The sequence below is a fragment of the Electrophorus electricus genome, chromosome 9, assembly GCF_013358815.1.
Source record: "Electrophorus electricus isolate fEleEle1 chromosome 9, fEleEle1.pri, whole genome shotgun sequence".
Lineage (NCBI taxonomy): Eukaryota > Metazoa > Chordata > Actinopteri > Gymnotiformes > Gymnotidae > Electrophorus > Electrophorus electricus.
In genome coordinates, this window is record NC_049543.1 from 14,838,305 (window position 1) to 14,844,973 (window position 6,669).

The following is a 6,669-nucleotide window of genomic DNA, read 5'->3' on the forward strand; positions in this document are numbered from 1 at the left end:
AGCACTAGGTACTGTGACTTTGGAAGGTCACACACACACACACACACACACAGTGTGAGAAAAATGCCCTGCATCACCTAGAACCCGTACCAGACCCACATCTATAGACTATGCCTTTCTGACGTGCTCCCTGTGACTACAGCCAATCAGGAAACATCCTGCAGCCTCTGGTCTCACGTCTGCGGGTTCCCGCATGTGCATCCAGGTAGCACAGTTAACACCACCCCCCCCACACACACACACGCACACACACACACAGAAACACGTCCTGCAGAGGTTTCGCTCGCATGCCAGTCACAGACGAGTCGCGTGCGTTTGCCCGCTCGAACGCACCCTTGATGACGACGCGCACTTAAGATTTTGTTGAGTTTAAGTTAAGAGGTCTCCCATTGTTCTTGATGTAGAATATGGGGTGGGGGTTTGGCTCTCCTCTAATGCAGACAGCAGCAGCAACTGATATGGGAGACGGCGGCACTGATGAGGATTATCCAGGACTTAAGTGGACGATAATCTCCTCCGGCGCCATCAGCCTGACGCAAACATATCGGTCCGAGGCTCCATGAGGATCTAACTGGAGCCGGACCTTGACCAGGACGGTGCGCTAAAGCTACGTTTATCTAAAAGGGAGGGACATCGTTTTGCCCTGTATATACTAATGAGGAGGTGGTCACGTGGAAGAACGTGGAGTTGGGACGCTGTAGGCGGAAATACCGCCGGGCCTTTCCGTTTAGCCGTCGGACACGAGCAAGGTGTTTGGTTTCAGCGCCGGCAAGTGCAGAGGTGACCTCGGGATTGGTTTGGGACACAGACGAAGTGAAATGGACGCTCAGGTTCCCGAGGGGAAATGAGATGAGACATAAATCACCTCAGAGTGGCACTGAAATGGGACGACGCTGCTGTCTGACAAGACTGAACGCATAGCCCAGAACGTCTGGGGCATCCCTGAGGATCAATAGAGAGAGAGAGAGAGAGAGAGAGAGAGAGAGAGAGAGAGAGAGAGAGAGAGAGAGAGAGAACAAATGTTTGAATGAAGAAGTGTTTTTTTTTTTATTGACATTGCCTTTAATACTGGAGCAGTGAACAGAATAGCATTTCAGCATCCTGCTGTTTTGAAGAGAGCAGCACAGGGCATGCGCACACACACACACAATGTTACATATATTTTAAATTAGCCCTCTCTGGAAGTGGTTAGTGTTGCATTTCACATGAAACATACTGAGCGAAGATCAGACCGTTTCATCAAAAGCTAACCAATCACATGGTAGGAAACCAAGGCCTGACTTAAATCAGACGCGTGTGTGTGTGTGTGTGTGTGTGTGTTTACTAGGTGTAATGAATGATATGCAATAATCAAATGCCTGTATTTATTTGACCCTTTCCCCGATGTTGTCTGGCGTTTTCTCTTCTGTACATTGGCAACTGTTCCAAGTTCCATTATGTAATCTTCGCTTTGGATGTGGTGGCGGGTGTGATCAGAGTACAACCTACCTAACTCATCACGCGTCACACTCTCTCTCTCACAGACACACACACCTCTACTCAAGACCAAGTCTATAAGTAAGCCTACATATATTTAACTGATGAGAGGTCATTAATGTGAAGCATTCTGCATAGATAAAAGAAGACAGGACCAATGAGAGTGCTGCACAAACTGAAGACCGGGGCAAACTGATAGTGACTACAGCGGTGTCCTCTAGGGGGCGCTGTGGCTTACACAATCCTTTAAAAAAAGACCGCTTACCCTCATCATAAAAAGAATAGAATAAATAAATATTAAAATATATACAAATATATTTCCTCATATGAATTTGGTGCTCAGGAATATATTAAAGGGACAGTTTGGTTGGCATCTGGCTTCCATAGCTCTCCATCCATGTCTAGGTTAGGGTTATGCTCTAACCTGACCTCAAACATCTCAAAGAGCCAGGCTCCAGAATTCTCCATGTCCATCAGTGTTCACACCGCTCTTCACTTATCGCAACCTCGATAAAAACACATCTCAGCCAGAGAGCTCCTGCATGAGCTCCCGTATCACCACAGCATCCCATCCCCCTTTCCTCACCCCATTGGCTTGCCCATGGACCGTATGCTAATTTGTTGTCTCCTCTCATCCAATGGGGTCATCAGGAATGGGAGAAAAAAAAAAAAAAAAAAAAAGGAGCCTCGAGTGGAATGTGGAGCTTGGCTCCACCCCCTCCGGCTCTCAACAGCAGGGTCAGCTCAGCTCACGCCCCCAAAGATGGCGCGCTTACCACGTCTTGAGCAGGAAACATAAGATCATATGGTGAAAATGTGCCTCTAAGCGCCCTCTTCGTTACAAAGGTCAGCAGTTCAGTTAGAATGGCACAACAATGGAAAATGGTCTGAACTCTGGTTATCCCAGATATAAATGGATATCAATAGAATATCATCACCACAGGTTCCACACCAAGGCTATAGAATAATAAAGTTATACATCTGAATTTTTCTCCGTTGTCAATAGCGTTTATGGGTGATTATCTAAACGTACTTTTTTTATTATGAACACATGCACGTCTTTCTGCAAAAGCACGAAGAAACAATACTTAATCCGCAATGTATTTATAATCTTAAAACTCATTTCAAATATTTCTGTCCGCTTCAGACTACACCAGTTATGTTCCAGGCATTGGTTCTGCTTCTTTTTAATATCACTTGTCTTGGCATAGTTCCCACACACATTATGAACTAAGATGGGTGCCACAGCCTCAATGCGCAACGAGGCTGGCTGTAGATTTATGAAGCACATAGAGAGGCTGGTCTCAGATCAGCTCTAAAGGTGACGTGGGTGCAATTACTGTGTTCTATGCCTGGCATAAACATGAAGAACTTTATGTTTTTTGAAAACTACGCAGATGTAGATATTCCAGTGGCACAGACGCAGATGTTCTAGTGGAGAAGACGCAGATGTAGATATTCCAAATAGTTTGTTTATTAACTACAAAGTACCTCCATAAAGTCAGGTCTCATGGCAACTAATGTTGTAAAAAGCACTGTAGTAGCGTTACTCCTGAGGGTTACACAAACACAAACACAAACAAGAACCTCCACTTATTACTGAGAGTGAGGTCACATATATAGCAGTAATGTGGACATTTTAATAAGCCGTTTTATGATACGATGCAAGAGAGTGCCATTAGCAGTTGACCAGCATGTCACTGACTGACTGGCTCATCTTCGTTGTGACCCTAACCCTCCAGCTGTGTCTGATTGGCTCATCTGCAGGTGCCACTGACCCTCCAGCTGTGTCTGATTGGCTCATCTGCAGGTGCCACTGACCCTCCAGCTGTGTCTGATTGGCTCATCTGCAGGTGTCACTGACCCTCCAGCTGTGTCTGAGTGGCTCATCTGCAGGTGCCACTGACCCTCCTGATGAGATTAAAGACCGTGTCTGGGTGTCGTGGAGACTGAAGGACAGCCCATGAGCTATCCCGCTGAACTGTGTTTAGATGGTTCCTGCGTGGACTCTTTTTGTTAAAAAAGCAACTTTGCCGATCCCCCTTCTGAGCCTTGCCTCACTTCTTCCGCTATGGTCAGTGGCACATGCAAATTCTTCAGGGAATCTGGGGGAGCAGATTCTCCTTAAAGCTGATTTCTGTAAAGCTGCGTTGTTGCAAGACTCATTATAAAAGTGCTATACAAATAAATATGAAATGGAACTGAATTCTAACGATGTCCGAGCAAGGCAGTTATGAAGGCATTCCTCAATGGAATGTGCAATATATTACTAATGACCATTCTGATTAAGCACACACACACACCCTCCCCAAATTAGCATTATGAGTCACGGTTTAATCCGCAGTGAGTAGTCTGACCACTCTCCGATGAGAGAGCCAATTAAACAATAGAGACGTAAAAGACTAAACGGATCTCATTAGCCTAACGAGTTTATTCATGAGAGCGAGTTATGGAAAGACTCGCTTGATCAAGGATTTGTTTGATTCAGAGGATTTGTTTGATTCAGCTGTTTGCAGAGTCTGCTACTCCATTCAGCACGCCAGTCGCTCCTGACGCTCACGCGCACTGTCCGACACTTCGTTATGGGCAGAAATTTGCATAAACAGCTGCGAAGCAGAGTAATCTGAGGAGGAAGAAGAGTGAGGTGTGTTGGTTTAATTTATTTTCCTTCAAATTTCCTTTTCCTCCAATTTAACATTTAATTCTTTGATTTTCCCTGATTACACCCCAAGTGGGATGTGTGTGTGTGTTTGAGAGAGAGAGAGAGCTTAGATACGACTGTGAGGAAGGTGCTTTATCCACAAGGAGAGCCACAGTGGCACTGTTCACCACATCACAGTGTGTTAAGTCTGCATTCACCTCACCTCAAAAAAAGGAGGCTTTCTCTTACCACAGAGGGAGAACACGCACCAGAAGCACAGTCTGTCTGTGCGTGTGTGAGATGCAGTCACCTGCACCTTGTCGCCCCAGAAAGAGGAAGACGTGTCTTATATTACAGAGGTGTTAAAACAGGCAGCCTCTCCCGCGCTTTTTCTTTTATGAGGCCAGTACTATAGCCTTGGGTCGACTTTCATTTTCTCTCTCTCTCTCTCTCTCTCTCTCTCTCTCTCTCTCTCTCTCTCTCTCTCTCTCTCTCTCTCTCTCTCTCTCTCTCTCTCTCTCTCTCTCTCTCTCTCTCTCTCTCTCTCTCTCTCTCTCTCTCTCTCTCTCTCTCTCTCTCTCTCTCTCTCTCTCTCTCTCTCTCGGCTAACGATGCTAACAGTCAACACAAGCCAGAGGCGATGAGCTACCACGACCCTCTGCTAACATAATACTTCATCGGCTAGTTACACAGCTGCAACCACAGCTACCCGAGGTTCATTAACAAATGTGTGTGTGTTTTATGTAGTTCACTTGACATATTTAGGACAGTGCGAATGGAAGGGACGTGTACAACGTACACGGTTAACCTTCAGCGGTTTTAGCCGAACCTTTAACCGACAAGCTCTCCTCAAAGCTCGTGTCGCGTCCGCCCTGGAACACACAGATCAAAGCAGCAAGTTAAAAGAAACAATGTACCGATATGACCCATTGGAGTTATTCTGTCCACTGATCATCCATGAGACAGGGTTTCGCCTGTTCGTTGAGACGTCCAGAGGGACCGACGCGCGGAAGCGGGGACACGGTCCAGAGGGACCCTGAAGCGGTCCTGGACGAGACACCGGGGACAGTCCAGGCGCTACCCAGTCATGCCCGGCTCCGACACACACCTCTCCTGGACAGAGAGACAGCGCTGATCTGGCTATCGTAGCTGGGTAGCACTACAGCGACTCCTACCGTGCTTCCCGAGCTTGTCCATCCCGAATGCCGCGCTCAGCGCGGTTCCTGTGACCCGTCACGACATGGCCGGCTCTCTGTTGAGTTCCTGTAACACGTCGTCAAACTTTGTGGAGTGAAACCCATCAGAAACTTGCTTACCGTCAGAAGTGCGGTGCATCATCTCGGACTGGAACTTTGACAAGCACCGCGCTTCCACGCAGCTACCGCCTGCCTGGAGAACTCGCGTCTATTTTTGCTCCGTTCTTCCCCAGCGGAGCCGTGAGCGCTGTTCCCCAATGGCAGGAGAGAAGAAATAACCTGCAGCAATGTGGTATTATTGGATGCCTTACTTCCGCGGGACTTACAGAGGCGGCGGCGGGGTGTTCTTCCGCGACGTCACGCGACAGGGACGTGCGGAGAATGGGACGAGCCTCGTTATAACGGAGGGCGAGGGGAAGACTCAGAGGCCGGCTCAAGAACGCACGGCTGGGATTCAAACCAAAGGGCCAGCTGTGGGCCGGAACATCTGTGCCAGTCGCTTCCTGGGGCCTGTTAGAACAACCCGCACGGTGCTGCCTCTAGAGCTTCTGTCATGGGGCTAAGGCGACAAGCACACGGCAGTGAGACCGAAGTTGGACCAGCTCCTTCTCGCTCACACACAGAAGCCTTGACCTGCTCATGCTGCATGTTCTCAGACTGAAGGCCAAAGAACGAAGAGAAAACGTGTGCATTCATGTGGTGTAACGGCTGCTAATTGTGATCAAGAGTGACGCTTTTAACACCCAGCGACCCTCTCCACGAAGGACAAGTCCTGGTTAACAGCTGCGGCTGAGTCAGCGTATCAGAGTTTTACAACTCAGCCTACACACGGCAAATAAGAGCTAAAATACAACAAGAATCTCAAAAGGTCCTGAAGCAGTTTTATCAAGTGACGTGGCTGTGTGCTAGGCTCAGCAAGCCAGAAAATGTAAAAAAAAAAATAAAATAATAATATATATATAAACAGAAGTTCAAGTGCATTTTTTTTTTTTTAAGATTTGAAGGCACAGTTTATTTTTTGGCAGGGCGCGCGGGGTGGAGCAGGGAGCTGGCCGACGGGGAAAGCGCACGTCCTTGTCTGTGTGATACACAAGCAGGCAGACGAGCCTCCACTGCACCCTGCTCCAGTCACCACTCATCACTCTCAGGAGGGGAGCTGGATCAGTGCGAGCGAGCGAGAGAGAGAGAGAGAGACACAAAAACAAGGCGCTAAAAAGAGCGAGGAGGAGATTCAGTGTCGGGGTCCCCAGGTCGTTAATTTATTTTCAGTCACTGCCCTTCCACATGTACACACCGCCACGGTTACGGGAGTTACCGGCGCGGCCCAGGAGACCGCGCGTATCTGCCGCGAGCTCC